Source organism: Phoxinus phoxinus, assembly GCF_949152265.1.
Source record: "Phoxinus phoxinus genome assembly, chromosome: 18".
NCBI lineage: Eukaryota > Metazoa > Chordata > Actinopteri > Cypriniformes > Leuciscidae > Phoxinus > Phoxinus phoxinus.
In genome coordinates, this window is record NC_136893.1 from 22,396,247 (window position 1) to 22,411,679 (window position 15,433).

Genomic DNA, 15,433 nt, shown 5'->3' on the forward strand with positions numbered 1-15,433 from the left:
GAAACAACACAGAAAATCAAGTTACTTAACCGGTTAAAACGTTGAGAAGTGCTGACTCCACTTAAAGCTTTACAACTTGTCCACAGCGTGACTGTGGTCTGGGTCACTACACACTCTTGTGCACTCTGACTCCCCCATTCTTGCAGTTTCACTAGGATAAGTGCCATATCTGTTCTTTAGAAAAGGAAGAAAAGCCTGTTAAGTGCTACCGTCACGCCTCAGGGCAACACTTGTTTGTCGTGAAGCTGTGGAGGAGGGAGGATCTGAGGAGAGCGTGTAGTCGAGAACATCAGAGGTCTTCAGTGGCCCGTTCTTCAAAGAAATCTTCCTGCGTGGCCCTCAACAGAACAAGAGATGCCACTGCACCAAACGCCTGCTTAAATGAGCTGTATTCATATTCTGTCATAAATAACACTGATTGCCTCCACAGTATGAGCAGAAGAGAAGGTGTTTGGTGAGGTGGGTTTCTGAAGTTTAAAGAGGTGTGGGAGAGAGTCTCTCTCTGTAGGGCAAACATGCAACGCTACAATGCAGCAGCTACTGCTTTTCTTCACTTCACAAGACTGGTGTTATTGATGTCGCACAGATTAACAAGAAAGTTTAAGCTTTTCGACAGATTTTAGATTTCAGATCTTTGTTGAGTTTTAGCAAAAGCAAGCATTGTGGAGTAACGCGGTTTGCAAAGACAACGTCACAATTAAAATTGCTTGTGTATTAAAGGGATACTTCAGGATTTAGCATTAAGCTTTGAATCAGTAGAAAACCTGTATTTTTTTAATTACCGTGCTTCCCTCCCTCATGTCCCCCTGAGACAAGAGATTTATGTATTTTTTGTCTGGAAAAAATCCTCAGATGACGCAAAAATCATAATTTTGCGTCATCTGAGGCTTTTTTGGCCAGAGGCTAGAGACTACAGCCAGTAGAAGGCGCTAGATTCGCATGTTTTCAACCCGCCCATAGAGGGTGGGATCTCACTCACAGAATGCACAATAGTGTCAGCCATCTTTTATTTGGACGCTAAGCTAACAGCCTCTTTTTCTGTGGAGAAAGCTGAGGGGTTACCATAGATCCTTTTTCCCGGACATGTCCGGCCGTCGAGATCGTCCAAAATGTCCGGGATTCAGCTTTTGCTTTCTGCAGTTGGCATTCATTGTTTACATGCACAGCTTTTTTTTCCAATTAAACTGAATTCATTCCGATTGTAGTGAATGTAGTGTTTACATGAACGCTAAACAAGTGATCGGTTAATGTGTGTTTTAACATTGCTAAGAAAATTCCCGCTCCTCCGTGAGAGATACGAGACCGGTGCGTCTCACAGGTGCCGCTCATCAGTAATCACGCCACCGGCCTCGCGTCGTTCTCCCGCGGCCGCCAGTCTCGTCCTGCTCGCCGCAGTAAACATGATGAATGGCGACTGTAGAACGCAGAAGCCGAATCCCGGACATTTTGGGCGATCTCGAAATCCCAGGCAGACTCGTCACGGAGACTCACTAGTAGCCTAGCCTTAACTGCGCTCTTACCGGTAGGCGTGGCTTGGCCTCGTAGGGCAGCGAAGCAAGTGCATTCTGGGAGTTGCTTTCATCCCCATAAGCCAAAAATATTTTTTCTGGCTTTTCTCAGTCTAGAAGGCTCCAAATTCAAAAATAATTTCACATTTCTACAACATAAATGGCCCATTTTAAATGCACATTCATCTTTCCAGAGGTGAAGTATCCCTTTAAGATTAGCCTAGTGTTTTGAAGAAGCCACTAACTCTGAATATTAAACTGTCTGGTTTGTTCTACAGGTGTGAATCACCTAAAATCAAGTGAATTGTCTGTCTGTCTATAGCTAGCTAGCTGTCTAGCTATATTAGATTATATATTAACAAATTATCAAATTAAGCATTAATGTCTGTGACTTTAAAGTTAGTAATGGGATAGTTCATTTTTTAAAAAAATCTGTTTGCGCACAGTGCGCGTGATGCAAATTTCATCACCAGAATAGTGTGCACGCCGCCCGATTTTTGTAAGCGTGCGTAGTACATGCACACACAGGTCGAACATGCACATTGCATTTTATTTTTTACTAATCAGTTTATCCACAATGTGGCAACACTGGTACGGCCCGTTGTTTAACAGTAGAAAATTAAACTAGAGACAGAACAGAGACTGACCATAACTACCACTCAAAATACCCTAGCAATGTTTTAGCAACCACTAGAAGACCTTAGCATTGTCATGATGATCTTTCAGAATTTTTTTTCTATGTGTAGCATTATTATGATATCCATCCATCAAATGCCATCAAAGCTTGTAAACCTGAAGAGATGGTTTTGGCCTTCTTTCTTTTTCCATGTATTGAGCATCAAGACTGATGGTCTCAAGATCCAAACAGCAATCGCAGTGTTCACTGACCCCTGGCAGAGAGGTTGTGCTTCCAGTGTGCCGTTAGCACTTTCATTACTGTGTTTCAGACAGGCGGCAAGCTGAGAGAGAGAAGTGTTCAACCCCTGCCGATAAGATTGACAGTCTGCGTTTAGACACACACTGAACAACCCGCAGATGGTGGTTTTGTGTCCAAACATTGATGGACAGTGCGGGTGTAATTGTGGACCAATGCCCCCTTTGTACGGCCACCGGTTTTTCCGAACCAAGCTGTCAGCTGGCACGGTTTCCGACAATGCCCAGCCTCAGACAGGAAAACAGGATCGGTCATGGTTCTGGTGGTCAGACAGATGCACCACAGAGTTCCTTGTCTATTTAACGGAAGAACAGAGTGAGTTCAGACTAGATGCCAGTCGAAGTCCAATAACTGGCTGTGGACTGCATCCCATAACAGACGACTAATTAAAGATGTATTCTGTCATGCTCTTCATATGGTCTTGGTTAGTGTCAGGGCCAGCCATTGCCTGGGAAACAGGGGGCCACAAAAGAGTAAAGTTTGGGGGTTGAACATACTGGGGCACTTGATTTTCATACTATAATGGTGTCATGGTGTTGGCATTTTGAATGGCTGGCATGAAAACTCAATGACACTCCGGGGACTCTCCAAATCCTGAGCTTGTGGCCAAAGTCCAAAAGTGCAAAACCTGAAAACATCTTTGCAAACAGAGCTTTAAACACAAACTGTTGTCTGGCTGCTACACTGGGATTCAGTTGTTTTTTTTAGCACAAAATAATAAAATAATCCATGAGGTTGTGCATTATCAACCTGATCTCATGAAATGAGTCTCTACAGCACGCATTGTATTTATCGTGCAATCGTTAAACTAATTTTTGTGTATAAATTGCACAATAAATACAATAAATGCTTTCGAGACACATTTCATGAGATCAGGATGGCATTATAGTGGTTCTTAGGCACAACCTAATGAGGACCAACCTTTACCATGGTAAAATCAATGTAATGTACGGCAATCAAGTAAATAATCAAGTGCAAACCGTTGCCAACAACATAGTAACTTCAATTTACCGGATTGCCTAGAACGTGGCTCATCCAATTGTTTTATTTAAAATAAATTGAAATTCAAAGTGATAAGTTGTCTTGATAGACTTTGAATGTTGGCTTGACAAAGTTTTGTTAGAAATAAAATTGTTTTGAAAAATTGTTTTCGACAGACAGACAGACAATTGGATGGATGGATGGATGGATGGATGGATGGATGGATGGATGGATGGATGGATGGATGGATGGATGGATGGATGGATGGATGGATGCTCGATGGATGGATGGATGGATGGATGGATGGATGGATGGATGGATGGATGGATGGATGGATGCTCGATGGATGGATGGATGGATAGATGCTCGATGGATGGATGGATGGATGCTCGATGGATGGATGGATGGATGGATGGATGGATGGATGGATGGATGCTCGATGGATGGATGGATGGATAGATGCTCGATGGATGGATGGATGGATGGATGGATGGATGGATGGATGGATGGATGGATGGATGGATGGATGGATGGATGCCAAGCACAGATCAACAGCACTCTTGCTCTTTGTGATATTGCTGAAATACTTCTGTTTCTGTGCAAAGATTAGGCATTTCGCCATCAATGGTGAAGTCATGTGAGTGTGTGCGTTCAAAGCTTCAAAAGTCTTTGCCATTCCACTCACACCAAAAAGCCGGCCTATCTTATGCAAATCAGATGCTGTTGAAGCAGACTAGTGCATTCAGACTGGATTCTCTGTTTATCTGACACGGCCATTTTAGAGAACCCAGCATGGGTCAGTGTGTCGCTGCCTCCTTTTCCCACTCGTCTCTCCCTCTCTGGTAATATCTGTACCGTTTCTCTTTATCTTCCTCTTTAGGGCACAGATCGCATGATAGAGGATTCATTCATTTTTCCCATAAGGCCACCTTGCCTCTGTTCCCCCCAGTCAAGCTGAAAATATGCCCTACATACTCTCATGACGAATGCAGCTCCAGAAGATCAGACAGTCTGTTGATGGATATTCCCTCGCTACCGGCCTGAGAGAGTGTCGACTCATTTGGAATTATCCTTCGCGAAAGGGTCAGATCCACAAGTTTAGCTTTTAGCTTTTATTTCACCATAAAATCGAAATGGACAATTCTTATTCTTTTATGGAATATTGAAGTGTTTATTAAAAATTATTATCCATGCACATCATTACTAGCCTGGAAATCCAGACCTAAATCCGAAAGATTAATGGCTTGGTGTCGACTCATGAAAATCGGCCAGCTCGAGGGGCGGCACCACTGCACACAATTGGCTAACACTACGACCATTCACAACAATACACGGGGTGACGTATCTAAGCCCCATACGCTTAGCTACCAGCGGACTCTCAATCAGCAAAATGAACAAATCTTTTTTCGAGTAATTTCGTTCTTTTCAGCATAATATAATTAAAATGTCATGTTAAATAGCCCAACACATCTAGTTCTTAGGAAAATGTTGATTGCATTTGAAAAGTTGGGTCCAACTTAAGTTCAGGCTATAGCAGTGTGTTAATTCACCTCACCTCCTGATCCACGGCGTTCTTTCTTTTGCAACGTCAAATTTATCACGTCTACTCTGTTCACGTCTACTCCGAACCCGAAGACCGCCTCTCGTGTCGGTCTTCGGGTTTGAACTTCAGCGGAGCTACAGTAACTGGTAGATTACTTTTGCCGTATCCGGTCGGCAACACAGCAAAAACTTCCTTCTTGCAAAGGAACGATTCGAGCGCCGTCTTCTGTTCCTCTTTTAGAGAAAAAGGCAAGTCTAAATCTTTCATTGTAGCGCCCAAAGCGCCAGTTAACAACTGGTGTTCATCCATAGCCATCTTGCAATATTTACTAATGACTAATGTCATCTCGCTTCTGGCCCGCCTATATCAGATAACCCGATGTGATTGGTGCAGCTCAGATAGAGGGGCATATTTAATGAGCATCATTACTCGACACCAGAGTACCGGTAACTCGCTGAGCAAATTCAACTTTGAACTCTGGATTTCCAGGGTACATCATTACTGTTTTAAATTCATGTTCCCTCATAATCTTTAATCAAAATGACTTACCCTCCCTCTTGCAGCGACATCTCTTCTCTTCTCTGATGATGTGTTTACTGGTGTGAGGGCGGGGCAACCTGTCACTCACATGAGATCCACCAATAGCAAACCACAACCATCCAATCAATTCCCCACATGGACAAAATTAAGCCCCGCCCTATTTAATTTTGCTTTCTTGTTTGAGAAGCCGTTTCACTAGGATATATCCTGGACACCAACATAGTGTCGGCCCAGATCCGGGCCACATCTGATACATGTGGATTCGATGTGTACCAGATGTGGGCCGAATCTGGTTATAATTAATGAATGCTTTGGAATACAAACCTAAAGCCATATGTCTGTTCCAAATTTTAAGTTGATATCACAAAAAAGGACACCACCATAAGGTTCTCACAGGATGAATCCGAGTTGAATTGCCGAGTGACTGTTTTATGTGCTGTGGTATATCGACCTCCAAAGTTTAACAAGAATTTTATTCAGGATTTTGCTGATTCTGTGGCTGGGATTGTGTTAAAATACGATCGCTTCTTAATTGTTGGTGATTTTAATATACATGTATGCTGCAAATCCAGTCCGATGTCTAAGGATTTTATTAATCTTATTGATTCTTTTAATCTTATGCAGTCTGTCACTGGTCCGACTCACGAAAAAGGTCATACTTTGGACCTTATTCTGTCATATGGTTTAGATGTTGCTGTTACTGAAATATGTGACTCCGGTTTGTCGGATCATCTGCCCATTGTTTTTACTATTGTCTACTGCTCGGACACTTCGATTGTTGCTCCTGCACGCAGTGTGCGTTCCATTAACCCTCAAACTGCCTTGCAGTTTTCTGTTGCTTTTAAAGACTCAGTGCTATACAATCTGGAAGATTTTATTTTTGATGTGTGATGTGGCACAAACCTCTTTGATTCTACCTGTACTGAAATACTTGATTTCGTTGCCCCACTAAGAAAAAAACGCACTAAAACGCTATCTGAACCTTGGTTAAATGACCATACCCGCTCTCTCAGACGTGCCTGTAGAACAGCTGAGAGAAAGTGGAAAAAGGACAAACTTCAAGTGTCATTTCAAATTTTAAAGGAAACATTACATAAATACCAGGGAGCGGTTAAATCCTCAAAAACTAAATTCTTATCTCAACTGGTTGCTAATAATAACCAGAGGCCTCAGGTTCTCTTTAAAGTGTTTAACTCTCTTGTTAACCCCTGTGAAACTGACTGTGTTGTGCCATCCACTTCGTTGTGTGAAAAATTCCTGAATTATTTCATAGATAAGATTGCTGGCCTGAGTTTTTCATCACCTGCATTTAATAGTGACCCGTCGGTTCCACCTTTATACCAAGCTGTCTTCCATCAGTTTGAGCCAGTCACATTACATGTTCTCACTGACATAATCAAGCAGCTTCGTCCTACAAACTGCCTGCTGGATAGTATCCCTGCTCAGTTACTCAAAGATGTTTTCAATACTGTTGGTTCCTGTATTTTATGTTTGGTTAATGGATCTCTCCACTCAGGGTGTGTTCCAGCAGCCTTTAAACATGCAACCGTGCAACCTCTCTTAAAAAAGAAAATTTTAGACCTATTTCTAAACTTCCTTTTTTATCTAAAGTCCTGGAGAAGGTAGTTTTTAATCAACTGCAATCATTTCTGGATGAATTTTGTATTTACGAAAAGTTCCAGTCTGGTTTTAAACCCCGCCACAGCACCGAAACTGCTCTTCTAAGAGTATATAACGACCTCCTCTTAGCAGTTGATTCAGGAAAATCAGCTGTTTTAGTCCTTTTAGATTTGACGTCTGCCTTCGATACTGTAAATCATTCTATTCTCTTATCCAGACTCGAACAAAGTGTTGGCATTACGGGTACGGCCCTAAAATGGTTTAAATCATATTTGACAGGTAGGAGTTTTTCTGTCCACCTTGGGAATTGCTCTTCATTTGCTGCCCCTCTTTCTTGCGGGGTTCCCCAGGGTTCCATTCTGGGACCCATGCTCTTTTCCCTGTACATGCTGCCCTTAGGGTCTATTTTTAAAAAACATAATATTTCTTTCCACTGTTTTGCAGATGATGTACAAATCTATTTGCCTGTAAAAACCAATGACAAGAACAATATCCAACCTCTGTTAGACTGCTTGAGTGATCTCAAAATTTGGTTGGATCAGAATTTTTTATGTCCTAATGATAATGATGTTGTGTTTGGCCGGGCGGGACATTTTAGTGAATGTGCAGATGCTCTTGGAACTCTAGGTTCCCATATTCGTCCTTTTACCAAGAATTTGGGTGTAATTTTTGACAGTGCTTTTAAATTCGACAAACAAATTAGTTCAGTTGTTAAAACTAGCTTCTTCCACTTGAGACTTCTGGCTAAAGTTAAGCAATATATGCTACGCAAAGACTTAGAAAGAGTCATACATGCTTTTATCACGTCGCGATTAGATTATTGTAACTCGTTGTATGTCGGATTGGAGCAGTCATCACTTCGTCGGCTACAGCTAGTGCAGAACGCAGCAGGTCGACTTTTAACCAAGACTAAAAAACGTGACCACATTACACCGGTACTGGCCTCACTTCACTGGCTTCCTGTTTGTTTTAGAATTAAATTTAAAATAGCATTAATTGTTTTTAAAATCTTAAATGGGTTATCACCTCCATATTTAACGGAGCTTATACATGTCCACACACCTGTCAAAGTACTCAGGTCTTCCGATCAGATTTTCCTCGACGTGCCCAGATCTAGGCTAAAAAATAAAGGTGACCGAGCGTTTTCAGTGGCTGCTCCGAACATCTGGAATAGTCTACCCATTTTCTGTAAGGAAAGCTCAGACTATCGAAACATTCAAGTCTTTGCTTAAGACACATTATTATGTTTTGGCTTTCAATTCTAGTTGAGCTTTGACATCTTAAACTGTGGGTTATTTTATTTGTACTTTGTGTGTTATTGTCTGTATGATATTTTGTTTTAAAGTCTTTGATGGATCTTGTTAAGCACTTTGGTCAATTACGATTGTATTTAAATGTGCTATATAAATAAAATTGAACTGAACTGAATCATCCGTCACCCACCAAGCGAAGCCACTATTGATCTTCACTGCTGTTATATTTCCACACAAAAAAAATGTCTGACTATTATTTCATGTCAGGCTTTACAGGGTTAAAAGTGATGCTTGCCTCAGTAATCAGCACTAATTACAAATATTCCATATGAAAACCAGAAAATAATACACTCCCAGTAGCTCACATGATCCATTATTTCTTCTCTTCACGATCATTCTCTCTTCTTTCTTCTCTGGTCCAGTTCCCTCTAATCTGTCAGTGTCATTTCCAAGGCCTGGTTACAGGCACTGTTTTTACGCATCTGTCAAACACTATCTGATAAAAGCACAGAACCTTCACACCAAGATAGGACCAGGAAATAAGATCCAGGGCTCCATGCATCATTGCAAATATCTATCACTTCGGAAATTATGTTCAGAGGCTCCTCAAGGCATTACTCGCTGAAAATGCATTTGTCAATAGACTCATTTCATAGCCTCTGTGGTTCTCATCCACCAAAATTAGACAAGGACTTGATAGAAAACACGAAAGGGATCAGAATATAACTCAGTTTCAAACTTAAAATCGATACTATTCTGAAGTCTGTTTACTAGAAATGAAAGAAGCCATTAATCTTTGAATTGATGCATAATGTAATCTAGCATTCATTCATGCACTGAATGCTCAGTGGACGCCGAGCCTTGTGTGTCATGCCTCATTCAGACACTGAACTATAATCTCACCCACACACAAACCTGCAGGCGATGGGCTTTTTTTACCTGTCTTACTCTTACTCTCACTGTCACTTCAAATATTGAATGGCTCATTCACAGTCTGAATACTGAACTGTGTTTTCATACAGTTCTGACATCAGTCGTGTCAGTTTTTCTCTGCGAACACAAGCTGTTTCAGGATCAGTGCTTGCTATTGCCCTCTTAAATGTCTCCAGACTATTTCATTTTCCCAGGAGTTCGTGCCAGTGATAAAGACAGCTTGACGGTCGGCTGGCACGGTTGTTGGTTTGCCCAAGGCCTTGCCATTATTAGAACGATGTCACCAGTATTTACAGTTGCCTTCAGAGCTCTCGGCTTTGCAAGACTGACCTCAATGCTGTCTTCGTAAAATAAAATGTTATTTATAAGCCTTCAGAGACGTTATGACCTTTTCTCTATTTTATTGTAAGTGATTGATCTGTCTAACTAATTGTCAGAAGTAGTTAACATTAAAAAAAAAAAATTCAGGGAAAAAATATCTTCATATCATAACATCTGACCAATCAGAGAATAGTACACCAATCACAACAGACTAGGCCATCTAACCAATCAGATCAGAGTAGACCAATCACAACAGACTGGGCCATCTAACCAATCAGATCAGAGTAGACCAATCACAACAGACTGGGTCATCTGACCAATCAGAGCAGAGTAGACCAATCACAACAGACTGGGTCATCTGACCAATCAGAGCAGAGTAAACCAATCACAACAGACTGGGCCATCTGACCAATCAGAGCAGAGTAGACCAATCACAACAGACTGGGTCATCTGACCAATCAGAGTAGAGTTGGCCAATCACAACAGACTGGGCCATCTGACCAATCAGAGCAGAGTAGACCAATTGAGATTAGTCATGTATATTACAGTACAATGTGACTTTAACTTAATACATTTTTTGTATGTGTTTAAAGTCGACATGAAATCAAAATTGACCCTATTTACTTTGTTAGCGCATATTACTAGTCTTGTGGTGAACAATTAATCCGTGCAAGTTAATACACAGAAAAAAATGGTTTGCCGTGGTAATCTTTAATCAAAATCTGAAAAGTTACTTCCGGTCTGGAATGGCGTTCCTTTTCTGATGACGTCAGTTTGACGGCTTGGGCTGAAAACGCTTCACCACTCCCCTCCAAACCGTTACTATGAGCAGAGATGGAGAGGAGGAGTGCTAAAAGGTTGTATCAGCGATTGTGGGTGACGTCACTTTTGTTTGTGTTTGAAGCGAGATCCCAAACAAACCAAGTTAGCTCGCCCTCCCTTCCGTGCATCATGAAAAAAAAACTAGCTAGAGCTACCCAAGTTTAGTCGAGCTTCGCTCATATTATTTCAAGAAGGATATTTTTTCACACAATTCACAACCAAACAAGTCAGCACTAGCAGCTACTCACCTGTCCAGAAGAAACAGTGCAACCTCGGCGTCTGATTGAAAAAAATTAGTTCTTTAATTTCTTTCCACCGTTCAAAAGCCTTCCCGATAACTATACGTGTCTTGGAATAAACACGATGGTATTCCCTCGCCCTAATCCTCCTCCCCCTCTTGGGGATTGACTCAGCCATGTTCAATTTCTCTTGTTGATAGACGCTGGCTTCTTCTTCAGCTCCGACTTCGTGTGCATCCGTCACCGTGCACGAGCTCAAAACCTCACAACAGCCCCTGTCTGTGATTGGTTGGAACACTGTTTATTTTGGTTTTGAGTGGTTGGTGAAACCAAATGTTTTTGTGTGCAAATCTCAGAACCTAGACTGCCTACAGAGACGCGTTTTTTTGACAGCTTGCTTATGGGGCGGGCAGCTAGCGGATCGTTAGGAAAGATTAGATGAATGTGATAATTTATGTTTGGGCCTGAAATCGCTGATAAAACCCTGCCCTCTGTTCTATATTCCCTTCCACTTGGAAATACGTCACAACACTGGAGAAAAGTAATTTGCAACTTCAGGTTCAAGCGGACTTTAACAGCCAACTTCTTGTTGCAGACCTACATTACCCATAATTCCCATAAATAGATCCACCAATCAGAGAAGTTGCTTCTATGGAACAGGAAACATGGCAAAATAGCTCTGAATGAAGCACTGCAAATAACAACCATAGTCTAAATAAAATTGGATATGTTTTAATATTTAGCAATAAACTTCAAATAGCTACACGTTAATTTACACTTACAATGAATAACAATATTGGCTATAAATAAATTGTTGTACAAATAAAATAGTTATATAGTTTGTATAGTTATATTTTTATATGTCTTGAAGCTGGTTGGTAGGAAAATTCAGGGATCAAAGCTTCTGAAAAAAAGAAAAAAAAAACCTAGTTGCTGTTGCACTCTATTGCAATATATCCTGTCTTGGGGAGAAAGAAAATCCCAACCTCTCTAGCCAAAGATTTACTCTACGCTACACTTGCACCCGGCACAAAAGCATGGGCCACTCACAGCCAGGGTGACTTCCATAAGTGAAGAAGAGCTGGGAAGACGGCTGTTCAGACGGAGAAATGTCCTCCAGCTACAGATGAAGAGTGAAGGAGGGAAACTCATTATCCAGGCAGAGGACAAAAGTCCTGCCGTAAGGAGTGCTGCCACACTGGTGACAACACAGGAACGGGAACTGGCACAGACTGCCACACTTACATCAGTCGGGTTATTCATGGCTGACATCATTTCCTAGAGTGCCCAAGGAAATTCGGTTTCTGTGTATAATCGTTTAACCACAATATTGTATCGCAATGAGAATAATTGAACTCGAAATGAACGTGTCTGGATACAGTAAAGTTATCATGAAAATGCAAATGATACTAATTTAGACTTTATATTTTATTTATAATTCTGTCCCAGTCACATTCATGAAAAGATATTCCAGCAAACAACAATTTCCATGTCGAGGTTATTGATCGAGTCTTTTCATATTTAATCAACTTCTCTTTCTTCTTTGTTCTTATCTGCCACAACAAAGGATTCTCTATCGATCGCCCTTTCTTCACCTCTCTGATGCTTTTCTCAGGTCGTCTAGGTCAACTAATTGCTAGTTTGTCCTTATTTGAACCTCTGGATATATGCCATCAATTTGTAAATCAATGAAACTTCAATTGGCAGTTTGTTACCTGGGAAGCATCTCTGCGGCTGTTTAAATGGAGAAGCTGTAATGGCATTCGCCGTCGTCCCCTGCAAGGACAAAGCACATTGTCTCAGAGTACAAATTCAAATCATTTTGAAAAGTACTTTTATGTAGTAATGCTCTGCATATACAGTATTTTTTATTAATCTAAACTATAATGGATGGTTACATTTCAATGTCAGTTTGAAATGCAATGTCCTGGCATGCTCTCTCTCTCTCTCTCTCTCTCTCTCTCTCTCTCTCTCTCTCTCTCTCTCTCTCTCTGCCTTAGGTTAGAACATGAGCTGTTTTTGTTGCGAAGATGAGCTGGTGGGGTTGAGCATATATATATAGGCTACACATAGATACCTCATTAGTGTCTGTTTCAATGGGCTGCTATATACGTGAGCAATCCGCCATTTTGGAACAGTCAAATCCAGTCCATGAACATTCGAGGGCAAGTAAACTGTGCATCTGCATTCATGTATGAATATCTATATCTGCAATAGACATTAGCAGATGATTTTTACAGCATCAAAGACAAAAAGACAATCATTACTATTATTTATGAATGGGAGAAAGTGCAAAGTGCAATATAAGTCCCGCCTTCTTAAGAAAAGAGCCAAACGCCACAAAAAACACACCTGAAAAATGCAATTTTTTTGTCATGATTCCAGGATTTAGATACAAAATTTATTAGACAGTTGTTGTTAGATTTTATTGGTGATTTTAAATATTAAATTTAGTCGTATAAGCTTGACGAACAGTTTGGGAGAATTTGATGTTTCCCCGTTCAGTGGCATCAACTCACCAAAAGCCAAGGTATGGCAGACTCTGACGACCCATTGACCGGAAAACTTTTATTTTAAAATTAAACAAATAATCAGTATAACCAGTAGATGGTGTCGGAGGAGCACTTATTGGCAAATTTATTTGTAGATATCATCAAATCACTATTATAACATTAAAAAATCTATTTAAAAATAATAATAAAAAATTAAAACCTTTTATTTTCTAAATGTCACAATTAATTTTTTATTTACATTGTGTCTCTAAACAAACTCATTCAGCATTTTGAGCGATACTCTGTAAGTTCAAACACCTGATTGGTCATTATTTTCAACCGAAATGCTTGTGATTGGCTACAATACTCAATTCTGCAAAAATCACATTGACACATTTGCAATACCGTTGAACACACAACACACACAAATATAACAACCGTATCGCTTTAATTTACTGGCTTTTCTCTTTTATTAAACAATTACACATTATATGTTATACGTATAACTCACGTAATAATAATAAATATATTACTTCGCATTGACCTGACCAGGCAACCATGGCAGCCGCCATTCCCTGACACACCCAATTGAACGTCCCCATTCAAAGGCACTTTCACTCCCGAGAGACGTTTCAAAGATGGCCGCCAAGTAACATTACTTGTCTTTAAGTGTCTTTGGTTGTACATAAAAACACAAACCAGCAAATTTTCACTTCTGAAAGGTTATCCCAGCTCTGTGGTTTTTACAGCCATCGGCTCCTTTGAACAAACCACAACATATTCATGAACTTTCACTTTTGGTTTTTGCCATACCATGGAAATTTGGATTTCACACACTCAACCTCTCTCAGGTATAATCTGCTTCTGACCCTCGTTCACCCAACCACTACATGTCCTCTCCCTCTTCCTCCCAGGAGATCTTTCCATTCTCTTCCTGCTTCATTGTTCAAGGTTATGTGTGGAGGAAAACCAAAGCCAACGGCTCCATGGGAACAGATCAAAGAGAATAATTCCTTTCCTGTTCCTGTCCCCTGTACCTCCTCCAGTGGCTCAATCCTTGGGCTCCACACACGTGATGTGTTCTCAGTCCTGGTCACAATACTACAAAAGCGATGATAACAGGATTAGGTTTTAGTCCTGATTATCACAGCGGGGCATACAAAGGACACAAGTCTGAAAGAATCCCACAGGCAGAAATCTTTCTGTCTCAATATTGAAAGACACAAACTCAACTAGTTTTTCTGTAAAGCTTCTGGTCTGGATGGCATTTGACTCCAGTGCATTTCTGTATCAATATAACACTACTATACCATGTGTATGGTGGTCAGTCTAGAAAATGAAGAGACTTAGAGTACTCCGAACCTTAAACTCAATGTGAAATGCCATTTGTATCCCAGGTTGTACATTAAAAAGTAAATAGGGTCAGTTTTTAATTTCACGTTCTGGACAGAGCTTAAGCAAAACCGATTATGCGTTTTCTCAAACATGGAAACATCCAAGGATACCATGGGCTGAGAACGTAAAAAGGTTAATAAAGTTCAGAAAGTTTGAACTTCTGGTATTGGCTAATATCCTGACGTTTCTGTAGTTTTACGTAAATTGAGTCTGGCAGCTGAGCTTTATGTCGGCCAATGCTTCTGACATTACCATCATATCAGTAAGGGCAATATAAAAGATCGGAGAGAACTTCAATTCATATTCCAGTCGATTAGCCAACATCAGGCCACTGAAAGTAAGGGATTGTATTGTATTTGAATAAGTTGTGTGTCCAACACAGTCTGGTTCAGCAAGCATTTTTTACCTGAATCTATAAGCTTTCAAGAACTGTCTTCTCTCAGCCCAGCTTAATTTTCTGAAGTTGTAGATGCATTTAATAAATTGACCTGCCGAAAGCCCTTGAGTCTGATGTGACAGTGTCTGTTTTCATTAGTGTCTTTTCAGAGGAAACCATAGCAGGAGCATTGAGGTAAAGGTAAAGATGGTTGATGGATCCCAACTGATAAAATATGAACTTAAAATTAGCTATTTACTTCCACTGGCATGCGCAGATTGATTTTATTTAACATTAAGGTATAAGCACAGATTAAACTTTAAAAAACATGAACTAAAGCGTGCAACGTAGCCTATATGACACTCACCAAGAATGGATTTTTGAAGCTCCATTAAAAAATCCATTAAAATTGCTTACTCGGTCAAGTTTTAACATCAAAGTTTCAGTTTCTTACTTTAGTATTTCGAATTAAAGTC

General features: G+C 40.5%; 1 protein-coding gene across 1 annotated transcript in view; it reads right to left on the bottom strand.

The window, feature by feature from the left end:
* Positions 1 to 12,473, bottom strand: part of samd10b (sterile alpha motif domain containing 10b) — a 103,214-nt gene extending 90,741 nt beyond the window's left edge. Inside the window, exon 1 of the mRNA XM_079588013.1 lies at positions 12,410 to 12,473. The gene's annotated coding sequence lies outside the window, so the exon portion shown is untranslated. The remainder of the gene's footprint in view (positions 1 to 12,409) is intronic.
* Positions 12,474 to 15,433: the final 2,960 nt, after the last annotated feature.